The sequence below is a fragment of the Dermacentor albipictus genome, chromosome 3, assembly GCF_038994185.2.
Source record: "Dermacentor albipictus isolate Rhodes 1998 colony chromosome 3, USDA_Dalb.pri_finalv2, whole genome shotgun sequence".
NCBI lineage: Eukaryota > Metazoa > Arthropoda > Arachnida > Ixodida > Ixodidae > Dermacentor > Dermacentor albipictus.
In genome coordinates this window covers 15,838,426-15,858,095 of record NC_091823.1, presented here as the reverse complement: position 1 = coordinate 15,858,095, position 19,670 = coordinate 15,838,426, and the positions used below count along the sequence as shown (strand labels likewise).

The following is a 19,670-nucleotide window of genomic DNA, read 5'->3' as shown; positions in this document are numbered from 1 at the left end:
AAACAAGGGTCCCCGGCGCAGCAACAGCTCTTGCAAGAATGTTTATTTCGCGAAACGCGCGCGTTTAAGCAGCAAACGCGGTGAGTTGCTTATAGGTGCAGGTGCGGTAAATTTCGCACATGCGCAGCGAACGAGAAGAACATCCGAGGGGTTGCTGAAACGTTAAAGGGACCCTGAAACGATTTTGGCGATTTTCTACAAACGTACTGAGTCGTTAGAGTAGGTTCTTCTGATCATTAATTGATGCATCTAAGTGCTCTGCGTAAAGCGTGTAATTTATTATAAGGTTTTAAAAATACCCATCGCTGCCGATCGCAGCGCACTGCTCGGCGGAATTTTAAGCCGCCCCTACCCATATGATGCAAATAACCCATATTACGTCACATGGGCGAGCTATCTGATTGGCTGACCAGGGCGCGTGGTCGATAATTTTTCCAACTTTATGGTGAACAAATGATGCTCGTAATAGTTGGAATGTTAGTTACTTTGTTTTTGTAAAAAGAAAATAACTTAAAGAGAATACACAAGAATAGTTTTTTAGTACACTTCAGCACTTCCGGCACACAGCAAGTGTCGTCTGCTTGTGTTACAACGTACTCCATTTTGACGAGAGCTCCGCGGTCAGAGTCGGTCTCAGTCTTTTCGCGAGCACTATAATTCGACTTTGTTGCCTTGTGGACTGCAAACCTAGCGACCTGCAAACCGCGAGTCCAGTATTAGGGCAAACGCAAGCGCAAGGGGACAGGGTCTGGCCGCTTGACTATGCCGGGATGAGCCAAGAGATGAGCAGAAGGGCAAATGTGAACGGTCTGCACGGTGCAGCCACCTGGTGGCACAGAGCTCAACCATACACAGTAGCAGCAACGAAGTGTATTCTTTGCTGCTGGTGTGTATTTTTCGCAGGAGTGTAATCATCAACACGTTGATTTATAAATGTTTAAAATGTTTTACACTTGGTTAGAGCAATATTAGCGCTTTGTTTGGCTGGTTAAGTGCTGCGCCAACAAGTGTCTGGACCGCGCAGACCGATCAGGCTGCTCACGTACGTCTACGCTAAAGTTCCTTCATCAGCTTGAGTTTATGCCTCCAATCATTTGCAGAAATGACCAGCTTGCCTGTTTTTAGCGGAGTACCGGACACGTTCGGCGCTACGACAGAATGCTCGCAACGCACGCTGCTTCGATAGCTCTCGGTCGACGGCCAAGCGGCTAGCGGAGAGGTCTCGCGCGGGAGGGGGCGTGCTCCTAAACAACCGGAAGTGAGCGATGTGACGTCGCATCGTGACGCTAAACCAGTGAAGGCGGAGCTTAGCGCCGCTCGCTCGGCGAGCGAGTTGAGGAGAAAAAACATAGCTAGGGAGGAGGGTAACTTCTAATCGCTTGCAGCTCCATTAATACGTAACGCTTCACTTAAATTGTGGTGCGAATGCTCTACTTAAGCTGTACCCTACGCGCCTACAAAATTTGTCCGAACCGTTTCAGGGGCCCTTTAACGTAGCGCCGAAACGTCCCAACCGACGGCCTCTCTTCGCGGACCACGTTCCGAACGTCGCGATCGGATGTGGTCCACCGCGCGCGTCGCGATATTTCTGGCAGTGGCTGCGCACGGGCGTCGGTGCAGACGGCAGGCGCTTCCAGCAGCAGCGTCAAAGAAAAGAAAAAAAAAGAGGGGGTGGGGGGAGGCGACCTTGGGGTGCAGCTCTGGCTGCCGCCCAGTGCTCCGCGTTTCCTCCGCTTTGTGAGTAGTGAGTCTTTCAAGCTCGCGCGCGGAGCGTTGAACTTGACGGAGAGGGAGCCCTGACACAAACCGCCACGAGCTCCGAGGAGAAAACGAAGTACTCGAACGAGTATTCACTGCAATTGCAGTCCTCCTTTACTCTCATCTTAAGTGAATGTGTTCATATAGCGGTCTTATGTGCCTCAAACAATCGACGTCTCTCTCTCTCTCTTCAGTCCAGAACGGGCCACGAAGTCGTTAAGGGCGCCCTTTTTTCTTTTTCATTTGATGACACCCGTCACTACATGCGTCGACTAATTGCAGGGGGTCGGCTTTCGCGCGCGTGCGCGTTGACGGGGCGTGGCCATCACATGGTGGCGTAAAGGTCATCTGCCAACCACGCGCTGAACTTTCCGGTGACGTGGTTACGTGGTAGCTGCAACCAAAATAGATTGGTACTCCGCTAAACTGACCAAACGGTTAATCACTACAAAAGCTCTGGCGTGCATGTCTAGACATGTGCAGGTGACATGCAGGTGACATGCGCAGACATGAACGTATACATGTGCAGGTGCGGGAACTTAAGTAGGCGTCGCCACCCGTATTTCGTTCTTGCGCTTTTTCTGGTTTACCAAACGTCTTATCGTTGTAAGAGTGGTGTTTTTGGTGTTGTAGAACGGTAATTTACTGATGCAGAAGAATTCATTTCTCACTTTAGTATCCCTTTAAGGTACCTTTTATTGCATTTGGGCCGTTTTGCCTAAGGAATGTTCTTGAAATTGCTAAGTTCGCATTTGACTCTCTTGGAACACAATGTATGTAGCCCATCTCTGCCAAGAAAAATTAACTAGGCGCCGGCGAAATTCATGACGTCACGGGAACTTGGCGGCGTCGGCACCCACCTTTCGTTTAAATGCGTCTTTTGCAGCTCATAACCAAGCTTCTCCTGATAGTAAGTGCGTCTTTTTCTCTCTTCTTTATTTTTTTTGGGGGGGGGGGGGTATTTGTAGAAGGGTAATTTGCTAATAAGAGTACAGCTCAAATAGTTTTTCTCCCTCACTATAACGCACAGACGGAATGTGTCAGTGTGAGAAGCCGTTCCATCGACGATTGTTGGAGATGACGACATTACTCGCGCTAACAGTGCTCAGCAACAAGAGAAGGTTGTTTGGTGTACATAGCGTATAGCTTTGTACTGTCAGCATCATCCGTTCCGGCTGTGTTTTGTTTTTTTTCCTATATATATATATATATATATATATATATATATATATATATATATATATATAGGTGTTTGTGCCCATAAGCGCATCATGATTCGAACCTCGTGACAGCGCCTCAATGGGCAACCAGCGCTGAAGCTTCGCGTGCCAACAGCAGCGCGGTAACACACAGCCTATAGCGAGTGATGGACACAGTTTTCAGTAGCACGTACCGTAATTTCGTGTCAGCGAATTCACCGTTCACCCCGAGACGCACTTTTCACGGCTCCTCACATGACAGGGAACCGACGTGCTAGGACGTCGCATCCGCTCAACGCAACGCGCATGCCCGTGGACTTGACTGGCCGCATTGGGCCAAGCAAACGTCGATGTAGGCGCGCGTATGTTACCGTTAAATATGTTGTGCCATCTTCGTAGCCTCCCTACCGGACGGTGTCAGCATATTTTACTTGCACACTAAAACTGTCGTAGCGCCTCCTGGCCAGCGCTGGTTCCCCATAATGCTATGCCCAGCCTGGCCACCTTGAACAACACTGACAGCGGGGCATACCACATCGCACGGATAAGCCAACGCTTTCGCTGTTTAGTTAGACAACCTTAGGTATGTGCACCTACTTCGCCACTTAGGTATATCTACAAGCATGTAGCAATCTCGTAACATTTGCTTGCATATAAATTCTTTCCACGCCACTTGGAAGTTGTTCGGCCTTGTGCGTAGCAACTTGGTTTTTCCGCAAGTGGGACGTCAGGCAGCCAGAGTATATCTCCGAAAAAAAAAAAACTTTTTCTTTTTCACCATGAAGCCGCACTTCCATTCAGTTAATCATCTCGTTATAACATTATTGCAATTTATCATTTTACATCATACTAATCTTTTTTTTTTCATTTCAATTCGGCTCCTTCAAAGAAGTATGCGGGCATGAAATTTCCGACTTTTCATTCTTTTTTGTGAAAGTGAAGGTCCTCTACCGCGATACCCTGGAAAAAGTATGCTGGCAAGCCTCAGTGCGGCATATAAGTATTTCGTTTATGAGGCGGTGCATGTGCCGTGACGTCGCGACACAGAAGGTGGTCGGTCACGTGGGAGCAGGACATCGTGACGTTTTTCTCACCATTCTGCCACTCGCTCCGGCTCCCTCGGCCGCCTGCTATGCTGCTGCACCGGGTCGAACAACGAGCGTAGGTGCTGCACAGCAGGCCGCTGAGCGAGCTGGAGCAAGAGCCAAAACGTCGCGGTGCCCTGCTCCCGCGTGGACACCTTATGACAAACGAAACCCAAAATTGTTGTAGAAATTTCTTAATAGCCCACGATTTAGGGCACTCTGAGGCTTGAGATTATTATTATCTCTCTCATATTAATTTGGGGGAGGGGGGGAGGACTGATGTCGAGAACAACATTAAAAAAAATGAAAGACGGAAATGCTGAGCTAGTATTCATTTAAACCTATAGAAGTGACTAGCCATTAACGATCTTCATCCTCACAATCATCACCAGTAAGCCGCTGCACCCGCACCAGATGCAGCTTTTAGCAACCTTCTCTCACCGGCCACTCCCTGTATGTTGAACATTCAAGCAACTCAAATTCTCGCAGCTCCGCCCAGAAATACAAGGTGCTGCAATTATGTTGTTTAACACGGCGCGATGCGCATTCTCCGCGACAAACGGCCGATTTCAAATGACTTTATCCCCGCGTTTGCGGCAAAACCACGTGCCTTTTGTTGTTTTCTTTCTATAACGATCGAGAAACACAAATTCATTAACAGCTGGTATGTTTGCATTAGTAGCAAGCATAGTATAGCTACATTTTCAATGACGAAAAAACACTCTTCGCATAAAATTGCGACGGCATGGAAAGGCTTTTGGCAACCATAGTCTCGCTTTGACACAGAGCTTCCGACACACGTGCTCTTCCTTGCTTGTCAGTCGCCGCTTCAAGAGCGCGATTGTTGCACCGAGGTGCGGAAGCCACGCGCCTTAGTTAAGACACGTGTGTTTGCCGTGACGCGACACCGTGGCTTCGTCTAGCTTGCATTCGGCGAGTGACGGCCGTTGCTTCCGAGACGTCGGCGTGCACATCCGCTCATTTTCTCGCGTTTTTTTTTCTCCTTTTTGGTTGCTTATATATATGACACAAAGGCTTCAGACAAGATGACACGGACCAATGTCACATTATACTACGTGTAACTTCCTATATAGCAAATAAAACAATCTTTGTATGCTAATGTGCAAATGATAAGAGTTGGTTAACTTACTATCGCGAGAAACAAAACGAAGGATACGAGTTACTATCGCACGCATTTCGAAACGCAGTACATTACGTCGAAAGACAACGGAAGGCGTACTTCACAAGGAAGAGATCCTTCCTATCGCGTGCGATATCAGGCACTGGAAGGCTACGAAGACCCAAAAGCAAGATTACAACAGCACCGACATCAAACACCCCACAAACGCTAATCGCGTTTCGAACACGATGGTCACGCGTCAAAGGATTCCTGCATGCGGTTCGTTTTTCGTCCCTCTTCCCACGACCCCGTTATAGCGACCAAGGCCGCGCCAACGTCGATGCCGACTATACGCATAGGTGCTGATGACACAATGCGGGGAAGCGGCGGCGCGTCGGGGGAAATCGTCACCGACGGAAGTCGATCGCGATCCGCTCAATGGAGCCCGCCCAGCAGCAACAGCGCGAAACGGTGGCTGATCGAAGGCTGCAGATGCCGGCAGTCAGCTTGGCGATCAAACGTGGGCGCCGCGAACCGTGGGTGTCGAGAAAAAAAAAAAAAAAGCACACTTCCATGGGGAGTGCCGCTTGAGCAGACTTATAGGATGCCTATAAGAACGATGAAAGACGGCTGCTTCTTTCTTTGAAGAAGGCGACTGCTCGAAAGTGGAATGAGTTGTAGTAACACATTAGGTGGCGCAGACGACGATCAGCGAGAACGTTTAAGCACGTCTGCGTTTGTAAATATGACTGTCGACCGGCGAACGGCTTCGCCCGACGGTGCGGTGGTTTTTCGTACATATATATATATATATATATATATAGAGAGAGAGAGAGAGAGAGAGAGATTTGAAAGTATGCAGACGTATCCATATAAGATAAACAAAAGAAGAATACTACGTTCAGCTGAGGTGGTGAAGTACGCCTTTTCATTAACAAAGCGGTTACTCTTGCTGCGAGCGGAGGCTTGGCAGGCTACAAAAGACGCAAAGAAAAAAAAATAAGAATGATGACGTCACACAAATTCGCACACCAGTTCTCCGTGACGTGAAGAATTTCGCCAGCGTCCTAAAGGAACTATAATTACTTTTCATAGGTAAAGAATTGCATTTAATTCTAAAGGAACCAAGGGCTCAACATAGTTCGTTTGAGAACATTTCTGCGCACAATTCGGGACGTAATAATGACGAAACGACGCCGTCATTCGGAAGTGAAAGTCGGACTCATTTTCATGGGTATAGCAATCAACGCTTTCCCACCAAGTAAATGCAAGTAACAGCTTTGAAAGAACCTATCAAGAACGATACAGTAGCCTAAACTTATTTTAGTTTTGTTGTAAAGGTTTATAAATATTACAGGGGGGTATAGCGATGCGATGTTGGCCCGCTGTAATGGTGCGAAGATGCCGACGCATTGGGCAAAAAGAGGCGTACGACATGTGAAGTTACGTGGAGGACAAACAGTAAACTCGGCATTTCGCGGTTTTGCAGCTACAGGCTTGTGCGCGTTTGTTGTATATTATTGTCGAACGCGGGCATGCAACGCCGTTATCGCGACGCGTCTCGTTAGCATACCATTAATAATTTGGAGGCCAGCTTAATGCGGTGACGGTATACCCGTTGCTTCCGGTGTGGTTAAGGCTGGCGACCCCGCACGGGCTTCGAGCCCGTGCAACAAATCTTGCGTCTTGTGCCATTGAGCTCACAGTATTGAAGTCATGGGGGAGAAAGATGCCGGGATGTCTCCCAAGACAAAAGCTTTAAAGACTACTAGAGCATCGTTTCTGATATCTGATCTGTTCCTTTTTTTTTTCTTCTCTATAGTGTAATGGGGTAAAATTTTAGCCTAATGTTTTATTCACTAAGGGGGTGAAGGGTTGCGTCCGCAGTCTCGGCTTAGGTAACTTCGATCGGGATCATGTTGGAGCGAACAACCTTGAACAAACGCGTGCTTTGGGGCTCAGCCAAGTATAGGTAAGTCGCACGACTACGCTGTCAGGTATGACGCATTCTTACGCTCACAACTCTCGCTATACACGCGCGCGAGCTTTGAAAACCAGACAAGTGCAGACCCATCACCGACGGTGGCACGTCTGCATGGAGTGGCATTGCAGATGCGTAGTTCCGCGCCGGTCGCTTTAAGGCAATGGGCTTTTACAACCAGCATCATAACCTGAGGAAGGGATATGCAAGGTATGTATTCATGCTATAGTGGTAACGTGGCGTGCCACCGGATACATATACTACATGTCACTGATAATGTGAAAACCACCAACCTTGCGCGATACAAAGGGGAAGAACAAGCCATGTATCTGGCACATGGAACGAACGTTGAGCTGACGAGACGCGCAAACGAAAATTATGGTGCTGTGTACTTGCTGGCAGCGTAAATCGCCTGTGTAGTGCGGCCTCCACGCCGTTAAGAAAAGGTTTATATTTGTGATGTATATAGACTGGGACACCAGTGCCCTCTGCGTGGCTATTGCCACTGTTTTACTGTATCCTGATTTAGCGACTCCTTTCAGGTAAAAAAAAATAAAAAAATAAAAGAATTCAACTGCTTCCCGCATGAGTACTAAACTGGTGAAGGAGGGAAAAAGAATGAAGAAAAACAAGCAATTTGAACCAAACAAACAGAGAGAGAGAAAACCGGAGAAGCGTAAAGCTGAATAGAAATGGACCCGCACAATCTACCCTGTACTGAAGGGAGGGCCAGGAAAACGCGCACTAATTTTTGCAAGGGGCGCCTACCAGAATGGTAAACAACTGACAGTTATACAGCATTTAAAAGAAACGTGCAGGATTTTTATACACACTGTGCTCAGAGACCTTTGCACCATTTTATAATATAATTGTGACAAATATTTCACCATATTACGGTCTAAATTAAGAGGCTAAGAGCAGCTCTAGAAGCGACAATCGAACGTGCTAGCGCCCGTTTACGATGTCATCAAACGCTCAATAAAACTGAAATTCTGTAAACGAGTTCGTTCAACACGAATGATGGGAAAAAACATCGGAATATATTATAGACCGGTTTCAAACAGTTAAAAGTAAAATGAAGCCACACAACCGAGATGAAACACGTGCTACGTACCACATGGGTTGGTCGGGGTGGTCAAACGAAAAAAATCCTCGATCAGAACACGCCGGCACAACGACGTTCCTTAGATGCACACAAGGGAGGCCCACGCCTTGCAGCTCTGCCCGAGCGTTCGGCGACCGTCACGAAGCAGCACTCGTTGAACGATGCGCCGATGATGGGCGATTACGGTATCTCCTCCAGCGAGATCACGGAGTGGCCTCGGGTCATCGGCGAGCGGCGGGGCGGCGGCGAAGCGCTGAAGGTTGCCTTCGCCGGCCGTCCACGCGCACGAGCATCGCCTCGGAACGACCACGCCGGCACCACGGGCAGCGGAGGAGGGATGGGACACGATGGCCCGAGCGCGGCGGTGAGCGGCGGGCGGATTTCGCCGACGGCAGCCGGCCTACAGTGGTTGCGGCGTGCTTCTGTTGTGGCGGGTCTCCGCCACACAGCACGCGCAGCTAGCGCGCGCCTCTCTCCCTCCCCACGGCCGGTTGGAGCGGGTGAGGTGAGGTGACGTACTGGAAACGGGCCCGCTTCCTCTCGCTCCGCTCGTCAGGAGAAAAAAAAAGCGCGGCCACGTGATCACTCGCGAGAGATGACGAGCGGGAGCACAGGCCCAGAGTCTGGCCTCTCCCACTCCCCTACCTTGCGCCTTCCGCGCGCGCCGAGCTCTCTCAATGCGGGCGGCCGCTTCGCTCTTCTCTTTCGCGGTTCCCGTAGGCGCCACGCGTTGGCCCCGAGAAACATTTGCTTCTTTTCTGCCCTTTTTTTATCGACCGCTTGTGCGGCGCAGCTGATAAGGGAAGCCCCGCTGTGCGAGCGCGCTCTACGCTGTTGCCTTATTTTAGTTTCCCACCGCGGGCACAAAGCTCGCTCGCGCACGGAGCGGCATTATTACGGGCGATTTATTGCTTCCCCGGGGTAGGCTTTCCAGCTGGTGGACGATATATAATACTCTTTTATCCCTCCATTACCGGACGCATTTGCGATATGTGCGCTGGAAGAAAGCATCATCACTATGGAGGAATACATGTGTGTGTGACTCTCCCTGTTTAGGCACCTACGCGCTATCGCATAGACGCCGTTGTAGTGAAGAAGGCGAGGCCTGAATGACTCTCCTCCAGAATGGAAGAAGACGTGCGCTATCCGCTTGGAACGCGTGGAATTCGCTTCTCACCTTTGGCACCGCTTCCTTCCGTCCTTTATCTAAGAATGGAATTCCAGCCCACGGCAGCTCGAGCAAATGTGCCCCTCGAGTGTGCCGCGTAACGGTGCGAGTACGCTGTTCGCTCTACCATGACGACAATACGCGTGTGTTCACGACCAACAAACTTTTCCATATTTATGCGAACTCTTAATAGACATACACTCACGCAGCGTCAGTTCAGAGAGGATCCCTAAAGGTTTACAAGGAATGACAAGCACAATTCTGACGCAGCAGTCTCCGCCGGGTATCACTCGAGTCTGCAAAACTTGTACGAATAACACTATAAATTTTGAGGAACGAGTCTCACTCGACTGTCACAGCATGCGCACTCACTCTTCGGTGCAACTTTTCTATTGCTATTCACTTACCGAGGCTTTGTAATCCTACCAAGCATTCCTCAAAGGACTACCTGCACCTCATGAATGCAACAACCTGCGGTCGCGTAGCGCGGCTGCGCACCAGGTCCCGGGTTCGATTCCCGACTGCGGCGGCTGTATTCCGATGGAGGCGAAATGAATAAAGGAAAGTGAGAAGAAGAAAAGAAGAAGCGCGTGTGTACTTCGATTCAGATTTTGTTAAAGAATCTCGGGTGGTCAAAATCATTCCGAAGCCCTCGCGGATATACACGACGCGTTTCATAGGCACATTGTTGCTTCGGGAAGTTAAACCCGATGAATCGAACATCTAGGTATATCCACTCTTCTGCGTGCGAGAAGTGTTCGTAAATACAATGACGAATCTAACTTCTGGTGACGTCTCAAGTGGGACGTTCCCACGAGTGCGTTTGGACTGACGCGATAGCCAAGATCCTTGACAACATTGTGAATTAACTGCGGGCTTCAGAACCACGTGCAGCTTTGTTTATTCTTCTATCTAATTTACTTACCTGTAACATCTTACCCAAACACAGAATAGCCAGCGGGTCTATGCACTAAATAACGGCCCCCTCTTTCCCTCGATCTCGTTCTCTCCTCCGTATACTTCTTTTAGGCGCTAGTTAATTCTGTCCATTCTAATATTTCATCGACTTCCTTGCATTATTGGAATCATGAAAAACGTAAAACTGTAGAAAAGGTGAAGAATTTTCAATTCATTCAGTTAGTTTTGTCGTGTTTAAAGCATAGGGACTTCATACGAGAACTCTCAACAGGAACGCCTTGTATGATGACAGCAACTGATTTATGTCTAACATATACCTGGAAAACACATATCCAGCCAATTGAAACAGATGCTGATTGTAAAACATTGTAAATAAAAACTTTGTAAATAGCAACGAAAGGAGTGAACATGCCACATGAGGCCGTCTACTTTTCAAAAGATTTACACATGTATATTATTCAATATTGTAACACAGGTCCAAGATGAAGTGTTTCAAGTTGTACGCATGCGACACGTTCTAAACAACAGTATTTTAATCAGAGATGTTCTTTTTGTTTTTGCCAAGCAAGGTTTGGCAGTTGTGATTGTGATCAGGTGAGCCTACGTATATACAAGTGTTTCACGAAAATAAAGTTTAGTTGGAAGCCAGCGCTTGGGTCTCCGTCGTGCCTTTCCGTCTGTTGTCTGCTGTCGCGCTGTGGACATCATGACCTATAACAACTAGACCGGTCCCACGCCTTGCTCATCAGTGAATCAAGGAATCGTCAGTCTATCCAGAACACACGACAGCCTGAGCGCTCAAGCAGTTTGTTAAGAAGGCGATGATTGAAACTGCGAGCTAGTCCTCTGCGGCGAAAATGCTTCAGGTAGCCGAGGAATACCGAAGTAACAACAAAAATAAAGCACCTGTCGAGGTCCACGTGACAGACGTCTCCTCGTTGGGGCCCAAAAAAGACGAGCTTAGCGTGTAGGGCGGCTACTAAGCCCCGCAACTCCCGCAGATAGCCTAATGCCACTCAAGATCATCCCATTAGGGCTTGTTTCACGGCGTGCGCCGCTGAACGGGGGAACGTAAAGAAACATATTTGCATATGCTATTATATTGCGATGCGCGTGGCGACGGCAGTCGGCGCACATCGACGAGTGTGCCTTGCCCTTCGCAGATAAACCAGCAGCCGCAGATACGCAACTGCTGGCTGGTAGCTGCCTTCGTCTCGGAGTGAAGCCAATAAAGCCATCGCGGAATCCCGCTCTCTTTCTCTGCTCTTCCTTTTCGTGTCTTCGCTTCAGGGACGCTTTGCAAACGGCCTGGAGCTCGGGCAGCGTGACGGCCAGCGATGTGACGTGCAACACGGCCACAACAGGCGCCGCCGCTGCTTTCGTATGCAGGCAGCAGCATTTCTCGTGGTGGATCGACAGTGTTGCTTAAGTCGTTCGCGCAGTGGGCGTATAGTCGCCTGACTATACGGCTGTTCGTGCAAACTGTTGTCTAACGAAAGTGCGACCGCTTTGGCGCCGCGTTGCCGGTTCAACCACAGCTAAAGACCTTTTTCTGCAGACTGCTACAAACGCACGCGAGCACCTACCCAAAAGCGCTACGGAGAGCGCCATGCACGTGTGCTTTGCATCCACTTTCCACCCAGCGGAAGGTGTGTTCTCGCACCCAAGGGAAACGGTCCTCTTTAGGTGCGGGGTTTAGGCGCGCCCTTAAAGGGACACAAAAGCAAGAAAGCAAACTACGCTGCATTTGTGAACCACTCATACACACTGCCACAAAAAGCTATACTCGTATGCCGAGAGAATATAAAGCACACTGCAGGACGCGAAGGACCTGCTGGAGACGCCGCCTTGCAGTTCCCGCACCGTGCCGGACTTTGACGAAACCTACTCGGGCCGAGTTAATGATTTATCGGTAATCATGGACAACGCTATTTTAAAAGAGCCAAAGACTTAACTTAGCAAGTTTCAATAACTTTTGAGACACAACGATCCAAATATTAAAAAAGAAAAAAGAAACATTGAAATACCTTGCGTCACACTGCTGTATCGGTGCTGGAGTTTCAGTGCAAAGTTAGAAAAAATGGCACTTTGTCTGACCTATTATTTTCTCGTTTAATAACAAACCTCTTACATTAAAATTAGCAAACATATAATTTTGAAAGAATAATTTATCAGCATAAATTGATTTTATCTTTATGTTTACTGTCGCTTCAAGTTTACGACGAACGGCAACGACAAACTCCAAAGCTAATCCGGGCTCAGAATGCGCACCATTGACCTGCCAACGTCAGTAGCGGTACGCTAAAAATAGTTTTTTTCCAATAAAAAGCCGGGAAAACGGAACGGCTAACTACGTGGAAGTACAGTGCGTTATCGTACATTGTCATCTTCACGCAGTTTACCTCCGATACTTAAGATTTAGAGCGGAGTATACCAGATTCGTCGCAGGATCTGAGAGCGAACTTGAAGGCGGAAAAACACGGCGCTATAATGTTGTTCTGCGTTAATGATGGCTTAAACACTAGTTTGGGGGGAAGTTGGCGAGGGGACACCTTCCACCGCGGGCACATCTTATAACTGATGGCGGACAGCAGGACTATACTATCGCGCCGCTCACAGGCAGGGCGCAATCTATCATCGTCTTGGAAAAGCATCTCTAACGGATTGGGCCACAATAAGGAGAGAAAGGCCTCCGCTTCCCCTTTCTTTTGGTCCCGTTCATCAGCGCCGCTTCTTTAAGAGTATGAATCACCAACCAGCCCATTTGATGAATGACTTTGTTGAATATATCATCACTCAGAGTTCCCATGCATGGTGACCTGCCTGTACTGCTGCTAAGCATCAGTGGTATACGACGAGGACTGGTGCAATTGAGCACGTCATATGATAGCCACATATCAGATGGCCACAAGGCACCCTTTTCCGTTCTACAGCTAAATTTGAGAGCGAGGAGCAAGCAACGAGGAGGACACAAGGTCGTCCATATATGGCTAAACACGGACAAGTCATCTGGAAGGCTTCTACCGACATTCTTTACCTTTCTTTCTAAGTAAGCTCTGATGCCGCATCTCCAAGACTACACAAGGATCAGATGGGCAAGATACACGCTCGTGAGCAAAGCGGTGTGTTCTCTGTCGGCTGTCACCTCGCCAAATAGGCATAATTTCCGCGCATATTTTCCTAAAGCTTATTGAAGATATATGTAAATTACATGGGGACTTTCTGGCTGTACTTGTGAACAACCACGACAGCATTAATGCTAATGTTTGCCTCTTGTTCCCTCTTACTTATATTGTATTTTTGCATCGACGACACTTCGTCGCCTTCGATCAGCTGTCCGCCACCACGTGATCACCGGTTGGATCTACCATTCTCGATCCACGAACTTAAGGCAGCATTAGCTTTGTGTAGCCGCACATCAGCGCCAGGACCTGACGGAATTTCCTACCGAGCTCTGTGTCACCTGAGGGAGCGAGCGAGAGGTGTTCTTCTTGAGGTTTACAATGAATCTTGGAGAAATGGCACGCTACCAACAACCTGGAAGACAAGTCGCCTTGTTCCACTGCTGAAGCCTGGCAAGTCGCCGTTGGAGCTCTCATCATATCGCCCGATCGCGTTGGCGAGCTGTGTGGGCAAGGTAATGGAGAGGATGGTCCTAGGACGCCTGGAGTGGTACTTGGAGTACCACAACACCTACCCAGATGCCATGGCGGGCTTCCGACGCGGTCGATCATCGATCGATAACGTCGTCGACCTGGTCACCTACATTCAACATGAGAAATGCCGTAAGCGTCTCTGCGCGTCTTTATTCCTCGACGTTAAAGGGGCGTATGACAACGTTACGCATGAAGCCATCCTCTCTGCTCTCGCAGAGGTAGGAGTGGGTGGGCGGATGTTTCAATGGATACGGAGCTATCTATCCATGCGATCCTTCTTTGTAAGCACGGAGGAAGGCCATACTTCTCTACATTATAGCTACCGCGGCGTCCCCCAGGGCGGTGTACTTAGCCCCGTGTTATTCAATCTAACACTAATTGCTCTGCTTGAGCACGTGCCAGCCACAGTCAGGGTATCAATGTACGCGGATGACATCTGCATATGGGCATCTGCAGTAACACGCCTACAGCTGCGAGCGAGAATCCAGAAAGCCGCCACACAAACTGTTCTCTACCTTCGTAATCGAGGCCTGGAAATTTCCTCAGAGAAATGCGCACTAGTGCCATTTACGCGCAAACCCATGGCCAACTACAGTGTAATGATAAATGGCCAAATAATACGACGGGTCCGATCGTACAAGTTCCTAGGTGTAATAATCGACAGGGACTTGTCATGGAGCCCATCATACATGGAAAAAACGGTTAACAGGCATCTGCCACCTGTTCAAGTTTTTCGCTGGCAAGACCTGGGGAATGTCGCCAAGTGCGATGTTGCAACTGTACAGGGTGCTTTTCCTAGGATTTCTGCGATACAGCTTGCCAGCAATAAACAACACTGGTAAAACAAATCTACGCACAATACAAAGTCTTCAGGGTCAAGTGCTCCGGATCTGTCTAGGCCTGCCTCAGAGTGCTTCAACAGTGGCTACGATAGCAATCGCTGGAGATCACCTTGTCAAGACCCACATTGAAATTGAAGTGCTCAGGACCCATATAAGGCATCTGACCAGGACTCCTCGTCACCACTTGGCCTCCCTAACAGCGGACAGACCACACACATCTTTCAGCCGGACGATAAACGCATATGACGAATCATTGCCAGCTTGTTTTACCCCGGCTGCGAGACCTTCGATTCCTCCATGGTGCCTCGCTCAACCAAAAATCAACCTCACAATACCTGGTATCTCGAAAAAAGCTGATCTATCATCGCCAGCCATTAGACAACTCACGCTACTACATTTGTACGAGAACTACCGTGATTCTACGCATATTTACACTGATGGATCTGTCCTTCCAAGTAGCACCGCGGCGGCAATCGTCATACCGGCGAAAGCTACAACAATCAAGTTTAAGACGACCCACGCGACAACATCGACGGCAGCAGAGCTCGCAGCGCTCTTTACTGCCCTTCATCACATTGGTGATGAACCACCACATAAATGGACAATATTCTGTGATTCGAAGGCGGCACTGCAGTCTCTACTGTCACCTCTACGACGTGGACCACACGAGCAACTAATATTCCATATTACAGAGACTTTGCAACATATAAGTGAAGCAGGCCATGAGATAACCTTTCAGTGGCTTCCAAGTCACTGCGGGATTATCGGCAATGAACGGGCGGATCACGCTGCCCGCTCAGCCCATACTGAGGAGCGCTGCGTCCCGATTCCTCATTCTAGACCTGACGCAGCACGGAAGCTCCGCCTACTTGCTCGGCAGTGCACCGCGTCGCAATGGAATGAGCCACATTTAAGAAACACGCGACTGTACTCACTTGACCCAAAATTAAGTCTTCGAGCGCCATCACAGCTTCGCCGTAGAGACGCCACGCTTTTATATCGACTTTGGTTGGGCGTTGCCTTTACTCAAGCCTATGCATTCCGCATAGGGATGACCGACAGCCCAACCTGTGACCACTGCGGCCATGAAGAATCAATTGGCCATATTCTGTGTGCCTGCCCGCAGTACAGTACACAGAGGGCATGCCTTCGCCACGAACTTGACAAACTGGACGACCAAGCGCTATCCGAAAACAGAATTCTACAACATCGAAAGGACCTACCGTCACAGAAGAAGGCCGTGCAAGCGCTATTGCGCTTTTTGCGATCTACCGGCCTGAGTGAACGACTTTAACTGGAACGCCTTTTTGTGTGTGTGCCTCCATGTGTGCGTGTTTTTTTTTTCCTTTTTTTTAGCGTTTTCCTCTCTGTCATCTTTCTAACCCCTATCCCCCATCCCCAGTGTAGGGTAGCAAACCGGAGACTCATATCTGGTTAACCTCCCTGCCTTTCCTCTTCATTCTCTCTCTCTCTCTTGCATCGACGACACTATGAACGCATGGCCCAAAGTCAAGTTGATGAAACCTCGAATTACGTAACTAGGAACGTTGCACACATGCCTGCAGACATTTAATCGAATAAGGTAATCCTACCACGCCGTTGGTGGCAACCTGCAGAACGGACACCATAACGCTGCCAAACGTTGGCGTGCATCCAGTTGCCCATCATGTTGCTGCCAGCAACGCTCGTAATTTCAGTCATGCATACGCAGACTTATACAATCCGGACAAACCGTTGAACGTACGTGGTTTTATTGCCGCTTTATTGCGCATATTCACTAAGCACTTGTCATGACTCAAAGAAAGTAATCATGACAGTAAAATAAAGAAACAAAGAAGAACATAATTGAGAATACGCGATGAACATATATAAGGTGTCCAGCTATCAAATGCAAGCCTCAGTTCTCCCTATTTGCATAATTCCATCGGTTCAGCTCTCAAAAGGTGCTTGAAAAACTTTCAGAAGGGACGCCGGCGTTTGCCCATTAATCATGTTAGGAAAACAAACCTTTTCGTCGTGCCAATCTGGCGACGCAAACGAACGGAAGAACGAGTGCCAGGTTACGTACACACGTTAACGCACGACAGACGGTGTATACTTGGCGTCGAGCCACTCAGAGAGGTGCATCCCGTGCGGCGCGGCCTCGGCTGTCCAGGTCAAACAGATACCGGAACATGGCGCCCGCATCGCACTTTCGATGGCAGTGTGGGACGCCTTTGCGCCGTCCCCCGCGCAATAACGTATTCATCTGCCGATGCAACGGTCACAGTTCCGGCACGTGACCTCGGATCTCTTACACTAGCTCTGCCTCTCAGACGCATGTGCGTCACCGAGTCGTGTCCCAAAGGCAAGAGGAGAGCTGATGTGAACAAACAAACAAACAAACAAGCAAACAAACAAACAAACAAACAAACAAACAAAACATTTACAGTGAGTTTCACTTCGTGAACGCGGATGACGGGCAAGCATGTGGGTGCTATAGCCTATAGACGACGCTATCGGCCCTCGGTGCGCCTTAACGCCTTCACTGTCCGCATCGCACATCGTATTCGCAGCCGCCGCCGGAGTAGAACACCCCCTTGGAAGAATTCGCTTAATAACCACATTAACTAGCACGGTGACAGCGCGCACAGGCAAACATGTACACTTCACACTCGATGACCGCGGACACTCGCTGACAAAGCGCTGGCGTGAGGAATCGCGGCAGCAGCAGCGAGCGAAGTGACGCTTCATCTCAAATTGAGGGGTGAGAACACAGCACACGCAAAGCTACGAGCCGTCGCCCCACTTAGACTGTGCCCCCAACGCAGATCGCTTTCAAGATAAAGCCCGTGCGTCGCCTCCCCCCACTTTTCCGGTGTCGTGTGCGCGGCGGAATACGGCGCGCTTCCGCTCTTGCGCACGCGAAATTTGCACACCGTCGCACGCTTTCACTCGCACACACAGCGTATACGGTGCGCGAGGACGATGTTATCCCAGTACGTCTGTATCGCAAACAATACCTGTAGCAACCCAGACGCGAGCTGCAATCTCTGCAAGCACAAGCACGCCGACATGACACACATCAGAGCAATATACGTAGAGCACAACATAGAACCGGACTGTCTCGAGGGGCCATGGCTAAGCGCTCTGATTAGCTCGGATCTTCACGACCAACTATGGCCAATCCAGCGGGCCCGGGTAGCGGTGGAAAGGCTATGCCTCACCGCACATAATGCCGGTGGTCTGAGCCCGGGCTGGCAACCTCGCATGTGCTTTTCCCAATTAAGTTTTTTCCGTCCGTCCGTCCTCCGCGACGCTTCGCCTCGTTTGTTCTTCCCGCCTTCGCTCAACGTTTCCTACACTTTCCTCTAGGTGGGGTTACTTTGCCGCGCGCTCGCGCTCCTTCGTACTTTCCCCGGCGCGCGATTTTCTTCGCCTCCAGACGCTTTCCTCGTTCGCTTGCTTCGCGGCTTCAGACAGACACCGCCGATTTGAAGACCTGGACAGTTACGCTAGCGCGTAAAATACAAGCAAGTACGCAAGCAAACAAGCAAGCAAACAAAGTAAATATGTTGCAGTTGCAACGAGAAACACACCGCGAGCAAAAAAATTCATAAAATAAACTTTTTTTTTGGGGGGGGGGGGAATATTCACTAGGGGAAAAAAAAGAAACACTGGTATTGGCGGGACAATGTGCTGCTACAAATACGCGGCAAACCTTTTTAAACTAAAGAAAAAATTTGCCCCTCCTAAAATAGAAAGAAAACGTCAGGTATATGCGGAAAAGAAGAAATCCACCGAATTCATATCGCTGTGCCTGTTTCGCGCCGTTCCACCTTCTCTGAGAACCCGTTGGACAATCGTACTTTCCACTGAACTGGTGGAGATAAACTTTATTGAAAGGGGGAAGGGTAAAGAGGGACGTGGCTGAGGGTTAGGGCTCAAGTAAGGCCGTGGGCCTGCTTGGCCTTTTCCGCCCAGTCCACCAGTTCAAGTTGTCGGTCGACGTCCCCGAAACTGAGCCGGAAGCCCTTATCAACACAGCTCTCAGGACCACAGCCAAGAACCCTGCTGCGAATCAGGCGTTCTTTCTTCAAGTTTTTTTTTATTTCGGTGCTCCAGCTATACAGTCACGTGCAAATTGCACCAAGAGTCTTAACGCTTCCACTGCATTTGTCACCGATGCCTTTGCGATCTACGCTAAATGCTCGTCACCGATCGTGTATTAGGGTGTACAACACGCTAAAGTGTCACACTAAGCTATGATCGAGGGATACCGTGGTGTAGGGCTCATCTGGATCATAATTTTGACCAGTTTTTTTTTTTCTTTAGCGTGCACCTAAATCTGAGTAAACAAGCGTTTGATGCATTCCGCGCCCATCGAGATGCAGCCGGTCGCCACGGCCGGGAATCGAACCCTACGCCACTTGCTCAGCAGCGCCTGAGCCGCCTGCGGTGGGTTTCCTTATATACTCACTGCGCTCCGGAAGCACAGCCGCGTTCAGTATGAGCTACACAATACGGTGCCCGCGGTCGAAGGGGCTTAAAGACTGCAAGACGGCGCCGACACACGGGAAATTGGAGAAGTAAGCACCTTTCCGATTATTGGTATTTATTAATCTATTTTATGGGCCTCCACGAGTTCGCCTAGGGTTTTGTATATACCTAGTTCAAGTAATCTTTCAGTGTTCGCATACCTCGGGCGACCAAGGGTTGCTTTATGAGCTGTGCGAATGATGCTGTTAACCTTTTCCTTGTCAGAAAGGCGTAGGTGGTAGTAAGGGAAGGAATACACGATGTGACTGATCAGGAAAGCCTGCGTCAGATGGCAGATATCGGCCTCCTTCATGCCACGG

General features: G+C 49.3%; 1 protein-coding gene across 2 annotated transcripts in view; it reads right to left on the bottom strand.

Annotated features, from left to right (window-relative positions):
* Window positions 1-19,670, bottom strand: part of Ac13E (Adenylyl cyclase 13E) — a 270,901-nt gene that overhangs the window by 120,810 nt on the left and 130,421 nt on the right. The window contains exon 1 of one of the 2 annotated variants that reach the window (XM_065451068.2): window positions 8,258-8,772. The exons of the other annotated variant lie outside the window; for it this stretch is intronic. The gene's annotated coding sequence lies outside the window, so the exon portion shown is untranslated. Of the gene's footprint in view, window positions 1-8,257; window positions 8,773-19,670 lie in introns of those variants that run through there. 2 annotated transcript variants of the gene reach the window in all.